The sequence below is a fragment of the Peromyscus maniculatus genome, chromosome 8 (genome assembly GCF_049852395.1).
Source record: "Peromyscus maniculatus bairdii isolate BWxNUB_F1_BW_parent chromosome 8, HU_Pman_BW_mat_3.1, whole genome shotgun sequence".
Lineage (NCBI taxonomy): Eukaryota > Metazoa > Chordata > Mammalia > Rodentia > Cricetidae > Peromyscus > Peromyscus maniculatus.
The window spans coordinates 104972789-104988027 of record NC_134859.1 but is presented as its reverse complement, the minus strand read 5'-3'; the positions used below and the strand labels follow the sequence as shown (position 1 = coordinate 104988027).

Sequence of the window (15239 nt, the reverse complement as noted above, 5' to 3'; positions counted from 1 at the left end):
CATGACGTCATGAATAAACACCATTGGGGGCAGGGAGGCGAGGGAAGGAGGGTGGCACCAGGCAGGTGTTTACAGCACAGTTGGACAAAGAGTCCAGCCAGGCCACTGACTGCACAGCTCAGGACGCCTGGGCCCCAGATGTTGACACTCAAGCTGAGGCTCTTTGGCAGATGCTCCAGGCAATGTCCTGAGCAAGTGGCCTGTCATCCCCCAGCCAAGGGATGGTAGGACAACTGGGCCCCGAGCCACCCACCATCTGAAGACTTACCCACTGAGTGACCAATTCTTCCCCCACCCCAGGACCTGCCAAAGATGAAGGATTATGTCACCCTCCACACACTGTGGCAGGGCCTTGGGCCACTACACTTTGGGAGGGGTTCCCAGAAAGGATGGGCCCAAGACCTTGACCCACTTGACCATGAGGAGGAAGGCTCAGGCCAATGGGCTTGCAAGGACAGACAGGAGCACACCCAGGAGCCACCCATCTGGCGTCACCCTTCCTGTTGGGCTTGCTGGTCAGTATTCCAGCACTGTCCACTTCTTAACTAAACCTTGCCTCCCTGGCCACATATGGGAACCATTCTGCCGGGCAGGGAGCATCCATGTGGGCCGTGGGACGACCACACTCTCACTCTCAGGAGAAGTCAATGCCATTCCCTTCTCATGCTCCAGCACAAGCCAGGCCCAGCTCTTAATACCCAACACGATTATCCTCACACACCTTGTTCAAGCCCCACCCCTGTGACCCAGCAGAAAGCAGAGCCGACCTGTCCCTGGGCAGCAGCCAGGTCCAGCGGGGTCTACTGGGGTACCAAGATACCAGTATTTGCTCCATCTCCTGGCCTCTCAGGCCTCTGTCTCGAGAAGGGTCCGCACCTATAGGCAGCACACCAAGATCAGCCCTGGATTTGTGGTGTTCGAGCACCCCAAATGCACCACATCCTCTCTGGCACCGTTCAGAATGTTCTGCCTCAGGTGCAGGGGTCTCGGTGTTGGGGCCTTGAGCTCAGCCCCTCTCGGGGCCCCAGAGGCTGAAGGCAGAGCCCAGGATCGCCAGGACCTCCCCCCAACCTCCCCCCACCCCAGGCTGGCTGGGCAGGTCTCTCAGGGCAGTTCACTTTAATTCAGTGAAGTCTGAGAAAACACAGCCCAAGGCCAAGGGGATGGACCTGTTCTTCAACACCAGCTACCGGACCGCAAACAGGGCTCCTGACTCCAGGGTTCTCCCAGAGCGTGAGAGGCCACACACCTAGAACAAGGAGGCTAAACCCAAACTCTCTATAGGATCCATGCCTGGAGCAGACAGCCAAGCGTCCACTTAGTATGAAGCTCCTCCAGGAGACCCACAAATACTCAGAGGTGACTCCGTGCCAGGCATGCAGGAGCAGGCAGAGAGGGGTGTAATGAGCCAACTCAGAAAATAAAAGTGAGGGAGAATAAAATAAAACAGCCAGACGGTGGGACCCTGGTATGTGCAGAAGTGGGTGACTTTGGAGCAGAAACTGTCCTAGAGAGAAAGCCACAAAGAGCAATAGCAAGCAGTGATTCCTGCGTCCTCAGAGACCAGGACAGCGACACCGAGTCATTCAACAAATATACGTCAAGAACTTACTACTAAGACACTAACAAGAAGGAGAAGGGCAGGCACCAGCAGGTGGGTGGAGGCAGTGTTACCCGCAAAGGCTTCTGGGTAGAGCCAGGACAAACCCCCACAGCTCAGCAGTACTGGAATTTTATGTCACACACACACACACACACACACACACACACACACACACACACACACACACACACTTTAGGGGACACAAAATACTTAGGTTCATAGACCCAACTAAAGAAACAACCTGGGGGCTGGAGAGACGGCTCAGGGGTTCAGAGCACTGGCTGCTCTTCCAGAGGTCCTGAGTTCAATCCCAGCAACCACATGGTGGCTCACAGCCATCTGTAATGAGATCTGGTGCCCTCTTCTGGCCTGCAGGGATGTGTGCAGACAGAACAACACTGTATACTTAATAAATAAATGAATCTTAGAAAAAAGGAAAGAACTTGGAAGCCTCACATGGTGGTGCATATCTGTAAAACTAGACTTTAAGACAGAGGAATTGAGTTCAGGGGTAGCTTTGGGCTACATAGTGAGTTCAAAGCCAGCCTGAGCTACATAATGAGGCTGTGTCTCAAAAAAACCTGGGGCTAGCACAGCACTAGCTTTGCAGACCCAGGGCCCCTGTGCTGCATTCTCGGGGGGGGGGGAGTTGGGGGGTACAATGGAAGACTGGGCTGAGTAACTCCAGTGTTAACTGCCTGAGTTACCTCCAGCTTCCTGTATTTGATAAACACACATACAGACGATCTGGGTTAGAGGGTCCCGTGGCTGGAGAGGATGGGCAAATGCAGGGACAGAGCAAGGAGCATTGGGGGTAAATCGGAGGAACCCATGTGAGGAGAAGGGGGGCTGAGGGCCTACCAGCTGATCCCCAACCTGGAGAGGACACGCTCCACTCGGGCTGTCCCCACACGGGGCTCCTGGAGTGGGCAGAGATGTGAAGCTGTGTTCCTGAGAACTGGGTCTTTCCTCGTCTTCTCAACACTGCCTTCCACTGTGCCCTGTCCCTGCTGACTCACTGGGGCACCCTGCACTCCTCATAGAGGTCACCAGAGGCTTCCTGTCCTCTTCTAAGGATGGAAACACTGCATATAAATGATCGAATTTTGCAAATCCATGTGCCCCGTTTCAAAGGCCGAATTTTTTAAAGTGCACATGGCTCATCTAATTTGATAAGTAAGTCAAAATCGAATTACACTTCACACTTTGTTTGGGGCAGGAAGTGTCTCCTTGGAGTCTGGTTAAGAACATGAATGCCAGAAATCTGAGACTCCTCCCTCTGCCCCCCCCACCCGACCCCCACTTGGAAACCCAACACAGTGCCTTGGCCTCTGCAGAGAGGGATTTGCAAAGGGAGAGCTTCCCACCTCTCCCAGCTGGAGCGCCTTCCCCAGTCCAAGTTCCAAGAGGGGACTTAACACTGCCCTGATGTGGTTTCCGCAAGCTGTTCTCTGCTGGGAGATGCCCGTGACCTCGTGTCCAGTGAGGGCCTGGGAGGGCCAGAGAGGCTTGACTCCGTCCTACCCACTCCTCTTTCATTCAGTGGGGGCAGGGTGGGGAGGTGTGGAGAGGCAGAGGCCCTAGGCATCCCAAAGATGGGAGCAGGGTCCCCGCGTTGGCTGCCGGCCAAGCCCCCCTCCCCCAACACCCCCTCTATTGTGGGGAGGACTCTCAAGGAGTCCTGTATTCCTGCCAACGTGGTTTCAATTGGCCCCAATCCACAGAGGCAAACTTGGACCCAGTCCAGGGGCGCCCCACCCCCTCTGAGGAGGCCCTTCTGTTCTTCATTTGCAGTTTCTCACTAGGCTGGGCCTATTGAGACATCAATCTTTGCTCAGGGCAGGCTCCAACCTGCAAGTCCCCCTCATTCATTTCCTCAAAAGCCACGGCCGACTTCCAGCACCACACAAGGCCCCTGCGGAGCCCCCAGTTCAGTCAGGGACTGAAATTCAGTTCAGTGTTCCACTGACCGCCCTCCTTCTGGCCCCTCTCCCCGGAGAAGGCTATCACAGAGCAGCATCAGGAAAGCAGCCTTGACTCTGCCCACCCCCTAGGAATCTCGAACTGTAACAGCTGCACCCAAAGATCCAGCCCTCCCCAGGACCCCACTGAAATGTCCTCCTGGCTGCTGGGCCACAGCTTCCCTTTGCTCTTGGCAAATGTCTTCGGAGAAAGAAGGGGGTGGAAGACAGTACTCTGTTACCCCCACCCCTCCACGGGCTGGTGGACACTGGCCATTTATTACAAGAATGTCCTCTTATCAGAGATGTCCCCAAAGGGGGTAGGGGACAGAACTGCTTCCCTGTCCTTTGACCCCTCGCCTATCAGCATGCTGTCAGCTGCTGATATACACCAGAGCTTGGGGGTGTGCCACATGGTCAAAGGCTCCCCCAACTCATGATGTCACTGGAGATAACAACAAGCAGACAGAGGTTCCCCCCCCCCCCGCAGAAATCCTGCAGACAAAGGCCTGACCCCAGAGATGCCAAGCAGGTCCCTTCTGGGCAGGTCCGCTGAGACCACTGAAGGCTTCCTGCTGTCTGGCTCTCTTCGGAGAGGAGGGACTAGAGACAGGATCTTACGGGCCAGTCAGAGAGAAGTTGGCCCTAGATGGTGCAAGGGAGTCTGACCACAGGACCCCTTAGGGAAGAAGAAACCTCTGATTGTCCATGAAGGCAGGAAAACACGGTCACTCACCCATGTGGCCCCAGATCCCTGGCTTAGGGAGAATCTGGAACCCAGGAATTCCAGCCCAGTCTGGAACCTGCAGATCTCTGTACATGATCCCTTAGTCTCAGCTTAGAAGGTGGCCCATCCAACTGTGTCTGCCTCAGGGAGGGCTTTCAGATCCCATATACCTGAAAGACTTCTCTAAGGAGAGCCAATCAACTGAGTGGAGAAAATGCCTCTTGACAGCCTAAGACACGGTTTTCAAACGTACAACCCAGCAATGTCAAATGCTATCTGAACTGAGGGTAAGGATGGGTGGGTGGATGGATTGATAGGTGGATAGATGGATGGACGGATTGATGGGTGGGTGGGTGGGTGGGTGGGTGGGTGGGTGGATGGATGGATGGATTGATAGGTGGATAGATGGATGGACGGATTGATAGGTGGGTGGGTGGATGGATGGATGGATGGATGGATGGATGGATGGATGAAGAAGTGGGCAGATAGATGAATGTTCATCGAGGTTCAGCAGGCATGTCCCAAGGCTCTTCATACCGGGCATTTGGTATCTGTGGCCACAGCCCTGTCCAGGTCTGTATGTGTGAGCCACCTGGACATGTGCATGAACTCTGGACACTGACCCTATCCCCTCATTACTGGAAATGACATCTTCAACCTTCCAGTCGTGACATCATGGTCCCCTTCCTTCCCATCACCACAAATCCAGTCAGGGTCTCTTGTTCAAGGCTGTGTGTGCTCTTCTTAGCTCTGACACCCTATCTCCCCAGAGGGGTGCAATGAGATCACAGGTACCTGGCTTTTACAAGGGTCCTGGGGGGCTTACACATGGAGCCACCTCCCCAGCCCTGGAGAGACAGCTTTGACACATACCTTAAATGACCCTATCTCTGATTCAAACCATGGCTGGTGTCCACAGCACCCAGTGACCCAGGAACCCGGGCCCTTTATTCTCCCACCTCTGACATAATGGGACTGTGGGACTGAGCGGGTAACTGAGCTCTGTGCCATTGTATCCTCGTGCATGAAACGAGGTGATATTCCCCTCATAAGACTGTCAGTGAAGATGGAGGGAGACAGCCACAGAACACACAACTCACGCAGCTGTTGTCAGTAAAATCACACCCCACCCCTCTCCACTTTCCATACACACAAACGCCTTCCGGGATCCTCTCAGCAGTATATCTAGAACATTCTTGTCCTGCTGCTGCTGCTGCTGCTGCGACTCCCCGCCCCGCATCGTCCCAGGACTTCTAATCTATGCTGGTGGGGTTCCCTGTTTTTCTACGCTGCACAGCATGTAGTAAACATGTCTTGACTGTTCATGGCAACACAGCTTCTCACATCTGAGGCACATGGGGACACTGGGAACGTCTGTCTGGCTGACCGAATGGGTGCCTGGAGTGACTACCTGCTTCCCGTCCCTCAGTGCCTTCTCTTTCTCCATCCCTAGTCAGCCTGCTTGCCCCCCACACCCCAGGCCTTCTACACAAAGCGCTCACCTGTGCCCTTCTCAGGGCGTGTGTGCGCACATGCATAAATCTCTGTGTGTCCTGGCACCCAAATGTGACATTATCAACTTCTGGATGCTATCACCTGTGGGAACAGCATAGCGCCAAGGAAGGGAACATAAAGAAGAGCTTTCCCAGGATGCTTAGATGAGGACCCACTGAGGAAAACTGCTCAGAAGTACGGATGGCGTCAGAGGTCAGACAAGAGACTAGGGGCCTGTAGTCCTACCTTCTGTCCACCTCGGTGTATGCCGGGACGCAGGAAAGCACTCAGAGCAGGGCTCAGACCTGAGCAGGAGAAGACACCTGCACAGCAGGACAAGCAGACGGATATGGAAGACAGGGCCCTCCCTCACCTGGGCCTCCATCACCCACACCACCATCCAGTGAAGCCTGGCCTATAATACCCATATCGAGGACTGAGTCACACTATCATCACCAAGCACTGTCTAGAAGAAATGCCACTGCCAACTGGTACTTCCTGAGACACTGGCTGCTTTGGATGTTTTGTAGCCAGAGCAGGAAAAACACAAGACAGCATGTCTGGCAGCCCCAATATCAGTGTGGCTCACACAGATTGTAAAGTGAATCTAGCAGCTGAGACATAACCAAGAACTCAGCAGGCACCCCCAATCAAGCCGGGCCATCGGAACTGCTTGAACAGTCACTGGTCAGACTTGTGCGTGGCTCTCTACAGTCTACAAGCCATTCACAGTAACTACACTGCCTCACACAGCCTCCCTCCCAGTCTGTATCCCTACAGTAATTAGCAACATCACAAGAAGGCCGCTAATAACATGTTTCTCAGAACACAACAATGACAGACAGCTCAATGAAGAGGTACAGGCTGCTGGGGTCCAACACGCCCCCTCCCAGCTCACATCCCCTGCACCCTCAGCTTCTTCCTCCACCTCTTCCCAGAACCAGGATCGAGGCAGACCTATTCTGGAATGTAAGCAACCGACCTCCAGGAAAACTGCTGTGTGGCTTCCACTGGATGGTCCTCAGCCAACACCGGAACCTGCTCCCTGGGAGCCTGTCTTCTCCCAGGGCCCCTCCAACCCCACTCTGGGAAGGAACAACATTCATATGGTAATTTCTCCTAGGAACAAGGAGGGCTGGAGACGGGGAAGGAGGGGCCCTGGAAACTTCTGGAAGCGGTGCCCAATGGGCCTTCCCAGTTGGCTCACTTGGCTGTCCCTAAAGAGGGGACACAGTGGTGTAGTACAGTCACAGAGGACGGGGGAGGTACAGGTGGCCGAGGGAGGCACTCACATTACCTGCTGATGGATGGCTCACATTCAGTTTTTGGTTTACGGTGGTGGTGGTGAGGGTAACCAAACAGTCCCCATAGACCCATAGACTGTGCTCCTGCAGACACCATGTCCTCCTGCATACATTCCACCTCCCCTGAGAAGGCTGTTTCCCCTGGGCTCAGGCCCGGGGTGGGGGATGCCGTACTCAGGGAAGCCCATCCTCACCCCACCCCATCTAGACATCCTGATCAGAATTAAAAGGCAGGAGAAATCTCCAGCACAGGAAGTTGGCCATCCTTGTTGTGTGTCCGTGGCTCCTCTCCCTGTCTGTGCATCAGGAATCTAATTCATAACAGTCCCTCATGTCCCTTCATCTCTCACACTGCGCCTGCCATCAACCCTGCCCACCTGTCTCCTGCAGGGAAGACAAAGGCACGCAGCCTCCCAGTTCCCCTTCCTGGTGCCTTCTGGGCCCTGAACTGGCAGAGGATCCAGAAGTCCTGCTCTGTTTCCCACCCGTGCCCCTCACCCCCCTGTGTAGATTCCTCTTTGCTGCATCCTCAGCCTCCGGTGACCCCTTGAGAACTGGAGAGAGAGAGCTGCTCAGAGGCAGCTGACCCAAACATGGTACACCTCACCAGGCCTGGGACCCTCCTCAGGTACCTGGCTTAAAAAGCATTGGCCTAAATTTGTCCATGGGACCCAGCGATTTCCCAGAGAGGTGAAAACAGACATCTATGTGAAAATCTGCACTCAGGTACACTGCACTGTTCACCGCGCTCCACAGTGGAAGCTGGCCTAATGGTCCTCAGATGATGGCCATGTACACAAAACGTGGTCCCACCCTGCAATGGAGCATCCTTCCTCCATGAAAAGAGGTACATTTGCACAGGAAAAAACCCCATGTGGTTCTATGGATGTTTCAGGGACCCAATGTGCATCCCTCCCATTGGGTCTACTTCTCTAGAGAACTGTGATAAATACAGAGTCTATGAACCCCACTAGATAATCTTATGCTTAAGAATCAGAAGTCCGAGGTCATCCTCAGCTACATAGCGAGTTTGAAGCAACTGGGCTACACGAAACCCTGTCTCAAAAAACAACAACAACAACAACAACAACTGAACAATGACCTGGCAGTGTGGGCACATCCCCAACACATAAGTGGGCAGTATCCACCTCACCATAGCTCTCCATACCCAGCCCAGGCCCATGAACCAGGCTGTGTGGCTCCCACAGGGACAACCTCCCATATGCAGTCCCCCTGAGAATGGGGCTCTCAGCTGCCTTTCCTTCCCTCGGCCCTACCTATCATGGTCATGCTGTAGTCATAAAGATGCTCATAAAGGTCTGTAGATTTTAGTGTCACTGTGTCCATGGGCTGGAGTCAGTCAAGTCACAAACAGATACTTAAATAAAGGAAGGCAGCAACCGAAACAGCCAGAGACCCAGGGAAGGGCTAATGTATGCTCCAGCGTCTCTGTGCGGTAGACACACTGGGCAAAGGCTGACTCCCATTCTCCTTCCAAAGGCTCAAGGGCCCAGGCCTTGCAGCTCCCTGCATCCAGAGCTGAGGGATCCAGAAATGAGGTCTGCTGGGCCCCCAACAGGGACCTGGAACCCACATGCTGAGTGTTCCCAGGAGGCCATAGCCTCCTTCTCACAGAAGTGGCGTAGGGCCACATGGCCCCAGAGGGAGGGGGGCCTCTGGATGGTTCAAGGTAGGGCCATCCGTAACTTCCTCTACTACCCCCAAACTTCCAGGCCTCTCAGGGGGCAGCTCCCCCCAGCTCCCATGAACTAGAAGAGGCGAAGACTGCTGACTCAGCCAGATGGAGAGTAGAGACCCTGAAATCCATGCAGTACGGTCATCCGGGTCATCCGACAATGGGCCCGGCCGGGGGGCGGCAGAAGTCCTCCCAGACCAAGACTGGGTCACAGTCGCAATGGCTTGTCCTCCATGTGGACAGATGCTCCACAGCACTGTGAAATGAATCTGTGAACCCGTGAAAGAAGGTGGCTGTGGCCCAGGGCAGCCTGAAGACTTTATAGGAGATGCAATGGGGATCCAGACTATAGTTAACCCTGAGCAGGCTGGGAGGTGGCCATGACATGTGGCAGGATGCAAAGGAACAGCTGAGCACCAGCCTGGGAACAGCCTGGCTGTTCCCAGGAGAGCAGGAAGTGGGCAAGGTCTGAGGGAGGGTGGTGTGGGAGGGGCACCTGGGATGGCAGCTTTGGAAGTAGCTGCTGGTTGTGAGGATACCCCCGATGTTTCCTTACTTGCTACATCTCCAGGATCCAGGGACCCACACTCTCCAAGTTCTCCCCGTGCCCTGAACACGCCTACACTGCCAAACCTGAGCGGCCCCGCCCCCTGCTGCCTCGCACCAGAGCTATTTGGCTCCAATACAGTCGAAATCTTAGGGCCCCAGGCGCCACCTCCACTTCAAGCCCTGGGACTAATATTATTACCCAGTAGGTTCAGAAACTTCTGGAAGACCTATCTTGTATGACTCTTATCAGCAGCTGCAGCCCAGGACACTTTAGATCTCTATTCTCCATATTCTATGTGGATGGGCTGGATTACCTCCATTCACCCCGGGAAAGCTTCACAGAGCTGTAGCCCAAGTAGAGCACACGAAACAGAACCTGGCTGTGCAATTCCCTAATGTCTATGTTCTGACATCATGTATATCCTTAGGGGAGAGCACTGAGACCAGGTCTCACCATGTAGCCCAGGCTGGCCTCCAGCTCCTGTTCTTTCTGCCTATACCTCCAGAGTGCTAGGGTTATGGGCGCAGACCACTTCAGTGTTAAAGCTTTCAGCGCATTAGTCTCAAGCTGGAATCATGCCAGAATCTCCCAAGACACTGGCGGGGTCCTTCGCGGACCTGCTGCATGTCCCATAGCAGAGGGAGCCCAGGACCTCAGCCCTGGTCTCCTGACCCACAATGAGTCACCCCACTACCCTGTAGAGGGTCTGAAGCCTTTGCCCCTCCCCGACTCTTCCTCTCCTCTTCGTCTTCTAAACAAATCTTCATCAGAGCCAAACCATGTCTTGACTTTAGGTCTTCCATCTTGAGATAACCCTGCTTTTTACCAAGGTTCTAGGCTTTCTTTACACAGGATGCTCCACTCTCCGGGAGCTGAGCTATCCTATTTTCTCAGCATCTTTGGGGTGCTAACGTATAAGAGACAAGGTGGAATGTCACAACTCTGCCACTGTCCAGGGGGACCTGGCACACAAGTGGCTGAACTGATAGCCGAGGGTCCAACTCACAGGGACAGCAGCCTCCTCCCTCCTGACACATGTTCTGCACTGGCCACGCTCCAGAAGTCACCAGCAAGAGGAAGTAACAACTCTCCTAGATGCCAGGGAGGTTCACCGGGTCCCAGGGAACCCAGCCAACCTTCCCACATGGAGGTAGAGACACAGAATCCGCCCTCGGGTTGCTGGGGATTTTGACTCTGTCCAGGGAGGCTCAGTGGGGGAACGTCATCCACAGCCTAACCAATTCTGCACAATAAACTTGGCTTTTCCTTTGATAAGAAGGAGGTTCTGGGGCTGGGGAGCCAGGTCACTGGGTCGGGGGCTGGCCGCACAAGCGTGAGGATCGGAGTTGGATCCCTCAGAACCCACGCCGAAAAATGGGTGCGTGGTGAGCACTAGAAATCCCAGTAATCATAGAACTGGGAAGGAGGCAGGTGGATTATTGCTCCTGGACAGCCACCCTGGCTGAACGGGTAAGCTCCAGGTAAAAGCGATGAGACCCTATGCCAAAATACAAAAATACAGAGAGATAGCCCCCAAGGTTGACCTCTGGTGTGCACATGCGTGTGCGTGCACACATGCACCAAGCAAAAAGCCAGGCATCCACAGAGACCTCTGTCACCAAGCCACCAAGCTCACAGTTATAGGAGAGAGGCAGGGAGGAAGGATCCCACAAGGCCCCTGAGCTAACCTTGGTGGAACCACAGAACATTTGGATCGAAGCAGAAAATCTGAGGTCACACAAAGCTGGCCGCTCATTCACTCAAACATTAACCAAACGAGCACCTAGATCATCCAGAATGGGGACACAGAGATCGATAAATCTTAGTGGCCATTGAGAAGGGCAGGCAGGACATTAAGATCACCACTGAACAGGAGGGCCAGGTACAGCCACAGTCAGAGCCAGACCTGGCCAGTAGACTTGTGTAGCACTGTGGCTGGACCAGGCGTGCCTGGCAGGGCCTGTCTTATCTCCTCCTCCAGCGGTGACAGGCACCTGGAACAAGGCCTGGGAGATAAGAGATCCTGATAGGGACAGAGCTCTGTGCGCATTCCACTGTGGAAAGACAACTGTCCCCGCGACCTCTGGTGACCAAGGTATGCTCAGCGCCCAGCACCCAACACCCAGAAGCGGGGCAGAACCCTGTGCAGGGGCACACCCCTGTAGCCCCAGCACTTGGGAGGCTAAGGCAGGAGGCAGGTAAACTCCTCAAGGCTGGCCTGGGTTACAGAATCAGACCTTGCCTCGAATAACCAAACAAGAGACGGAGGACAGCTCAGCTAGCGGGGTGCTTACTTAGCACGGGTGCTCACTTAGTACTGACGAGGCCTTGGGTTCAATCCCCAGGAGGATTATTAGTACAGATCATCCACATAGAGCGTTTTTAGGCAAGTCCCTGTCTCAAAACTCAAACAGGGCGAGACTTCAGGACGGGGACCTCCAATGGACTGAAAACAAGGGTGAGTGACTTCATATCAGTCCTCAAGTGGCCGGCCAGCAGCTTCATTCCAAATGAAGCCTGAGGTGCTCAAGGGCAGGCACCTCAGGACGCCGCCCCCAGTTCTTGGCTTCAGGAGATGCTAAGTAATCAGGAGGGGGCGGAGTCCAGGGCAAGAACCACCCACTGTACAGATTAAAACATCTATAGACGGTATTTAAGCCAGCTGCCCTTGCCCCACAGCCGGCCAATAGCCTTGTATCTTCAAATAAAATTTTTTTTTGTGTGTGTGTGTGTGTGTGTGCGCCACGTCACAGTGCATGTTTAAAGGTCAGGAGACAGTTCTCTCCTACCATGTGGAGTCCAGGGATAGGACTCACATTGTAAAGGCTGACAGCAAGCATTTTGTTTTGTCTTTTGAGACAGGGTTTCTCTGTGTCGTCCTGGTTGTCCTGGAACTCACTCTGTAGACCAGGCTGGCCTCGAACTCAGAGACCTGCCTGCCTCTGCCCCCTGAGGGCCGGGGTAAAAGGAGGTGCACAGATATTGCCCAGCATGACAGCAAACAACTTTTTACCCAGTGGGCCATCTCACCAGCCAAGGCTTGGTGTCTTTCAAGACCCTTTGTGATGAGCTGCACCCTGCCCTAAAGGAAGCCAAGGCCTCACACCCGTGCCAGTGGGCGTCTGCAGAAGACGTGAGCTGGGTATAACAGCGAGCTCAGCCTGCAGAGCCGGGCAATGCAACCGCAGGAGTGTGGACAGAGGCTGGGAGGGGCTGCAGGAAGACGAGATCAGGCTCCCCCGGCCCTGAGTACAAAGCTCTTTACTGGGCTCGGGCTCACAGCCTGAGATGCGTGCTCCTCAGGGTGCGTGGCAGAGAACAGAAGGAAAGAGGCCGGGGAGCCATGGGAGCCTCAGGCACCGAGGCGGGCTCAGCCTGCAGCCACGTGTGGGTGGGGTGGGATTCAAGGCAGCTGCAGGAGGTCTCGGGTGTGGAGTGCACCAATGCCCACCTCCTCACAGGCAGGTAGGAGCCCCCAGTCCACTCCACACAGCAGCCGCCCTGACAAGTCGTCCTTGGGAAGGAGTCCAAGGCTCCGGAGCTCCTGAGGGCAGGTAGAGACCTGCCCAAGGAACACAGCGGTGCTCGATAAACAATCAAAGTTTAATGGCGGAAGGCAGAGTCTGAAGAGGTGTCCTGGCTAAGGGGAGAGTTGGCTTGAAACTTCTCTAGAGACCAAACTGTAGGAAGTTGGACCCTCTCAGTGGGGCACCCCCCCCCCAGGCCATTTCCTAAAGCTCAATATTGGCCTAGTCTACAGCGCGGGGGATGGTAAGGACGGTGGGGGGGATGGGGGATGGTAAGGATGGGGGGGGATGGGGGATGGTAAGGAGGCAGGAGGCCCACCTAGCCTCTGCCGGCGCCCATTGGGTCTTTTGCCTATTTGCATTAAAATAAAGCTGTTCTTCCCACACACTGGGTCAGCTAGTGGGAGAGGAAGCCTAGAAACTTCCGGGGTGGTGTGGGAAAGCCAGTAGAGTGTGCTGAGTGGAGGGCTGGGAGAGCGGAAATGGAGCCTCAGTGCTGGCTTCCTAGTGACCTTTGACACAGGCAGGGAATCTGCGCTGCCCCAGGCCGTGGGGCCCTCTCTGCACAAGGGGGCCTCGGCCCGGCAGAGCCACCCTATCTGACACAACAGGAAGCTGGGGACGATACTGTGGCAGGGAAGGGCGGGGGCGGGGAGCACAGGCAACGGCGTTGTGGTTGCCCCACGGGTGGAGGGCTCCTGCGTCAATGGCGTCCATGTCGCAGGGCTGTTCTCTCAGAGCTGTTCTCACAGCTCAGGCCAGTGGATCTGCTGCTCCGAGGGCTCCCAAGTCCAAGAAGCTCCCTCCTGGACCTGGCAAAGCGGGGCTTGTCTCACTCACACTTGCCACATGTGGCCCCGGGAGTCCGGCCTCCTCCTCACCGCAGCTGACTTCCACCTAGGGCTGTCACCGCCCCACACACAGTAGGTTCCTCTTCACACCAGCTGAGCTGTCACCATGATGGCCCACGGGGCCACCCGGTAGACACAGGAATGCACTCCAGTAGACGTAACAGAACCTGGGGTGACCCAATACAGAAATGACCAGGGGACTGAAGGGGTGGGCCAGGTCAGTCACAACTGGGATCCCCAGTGAGCAATGCTTACCACGAAAGGTCCTGGCCAGGCATGGCGATGCACACCTCTAGTCCCTGCATTCAGGAAGCTGGGGTAGCAGGACTGCTGTGAGTTCGAAGCTACCCCATACCACGAAAGAGACCCAAGAAGAGAAGGATGAACCACCTTCCCAAACAGGCCTTGGGTGGAGGCTGGCTGCTCATCCAGAAGGCTTAATAAGCACATTTTTTTCCTATTTGCTGAAAAGGAGCCCCCTGGCTGCCAAGGGAAGCTGGGCAAAGTGAGTGACAGACGTGTATAAATGCCCCCAGAGCCCCATGAAGCCAGGAGCAAAGTGTGAACGAAGGAGGCCCTACACACTGCAGGAAACTGCTGTCCTCCGGGTTTTCCACATGAGATCCGAACCAAATTCCAACTCTGCCCAACACAGAGCGGCCAGAACCCGCTACTGGGCTTCTTCCGGGTGATACATTTTTCTCAAAGAAAAGGAATCTCACACTTCTCTTGGGGAGCAGACATGCTGCTCCCCAGACCTCTGTCCAAGAGCCAGCGGCTCTTCCTTAGAACAGGGGCGCGATGCGGGTGCACCCAGTCGGTTGGAAGCTTAGGCAGTCTTCAGGGATTTGCCTGTCCCTCTGTGCTTGGGTGCAAGCGACCATTCTCTGTGCTAGCTGGGGTACCTCACATGTCTCAGCTGCAAAGCCTGCTGGAGGACACTTCCTGCCCTGGCTCTGACATAGAGGACAGGTTCCAACACATGGCTCCAGAAGGCAGACACCCCCATCGCACATTCTCTAGCAAAACAAATGCATACCAACCCCCCCACCCCACCCAGCAACACCCTCCTGGGCTCCGCACATCTCAAGAACCCAAAGCCGACAGACAGTACATACATCTGACGGTGGTGTCCCCATCAGAGTTCACCCCTGTGGTCTCTGATTTACCACCTTTTAAGAGCCGGCAGTTACTAATGTCCAGTCAGCGTTGGAAGCCGCCCACTATTAGAAGCTGATAACTCTGTGTGGAGAGATTTTTTGCTAGAAGCATCCAATTCACCTCTGTTCCTGCCCCGGCTGGAAATCAGAAGCCCTTTGCGGAGGCAACGTGCTCCACGACACTCCCCATCACTCAGAGGAGTTGGCCAAACATTTACAAAGAGATAGCTGTGACCACACAAAGCCCCTTTTTCTTCTATTCTGCGATCGAAAATCTGGTTCCCGCGTGGAGACCCGGCATCCCGCCACCCATTCTCCCAGGAACCCAGGGCTGGACTGCCAGCCGGAACCCCAGGCCCCGGGGCT

At 55.0% G+C, this 15239-nt stretch overlaps 1 protein-coding gene and 1 long non-coding RNA gene across 10 annotated transcripts in view; both read right to left on the bottom strand.

Annotated features, from left to right (window-relative positions):
* The window catches only part of Septin9 (septin 9), a 166867-nt gene that overhangs the window by 16135 nt on the left and 135493 nt on the right, over positions 1-15239 (bottom strand). The gene's annotated exons all lie outside the window — the stretch shown is intronic.
* LOC121831532 (uncharacterized) lies at positions 12921-15230 on the bottom strand. Its single transcript, XR_006075050.2, has 2 exons — positions 13969-15230; positions 12921-13880 (listed from the first exon to the last, which is right to left on the bottom strand). It is a non-coding gene; the product is annotated as an uncharacterized LOC121831532 (long non-coding RNA).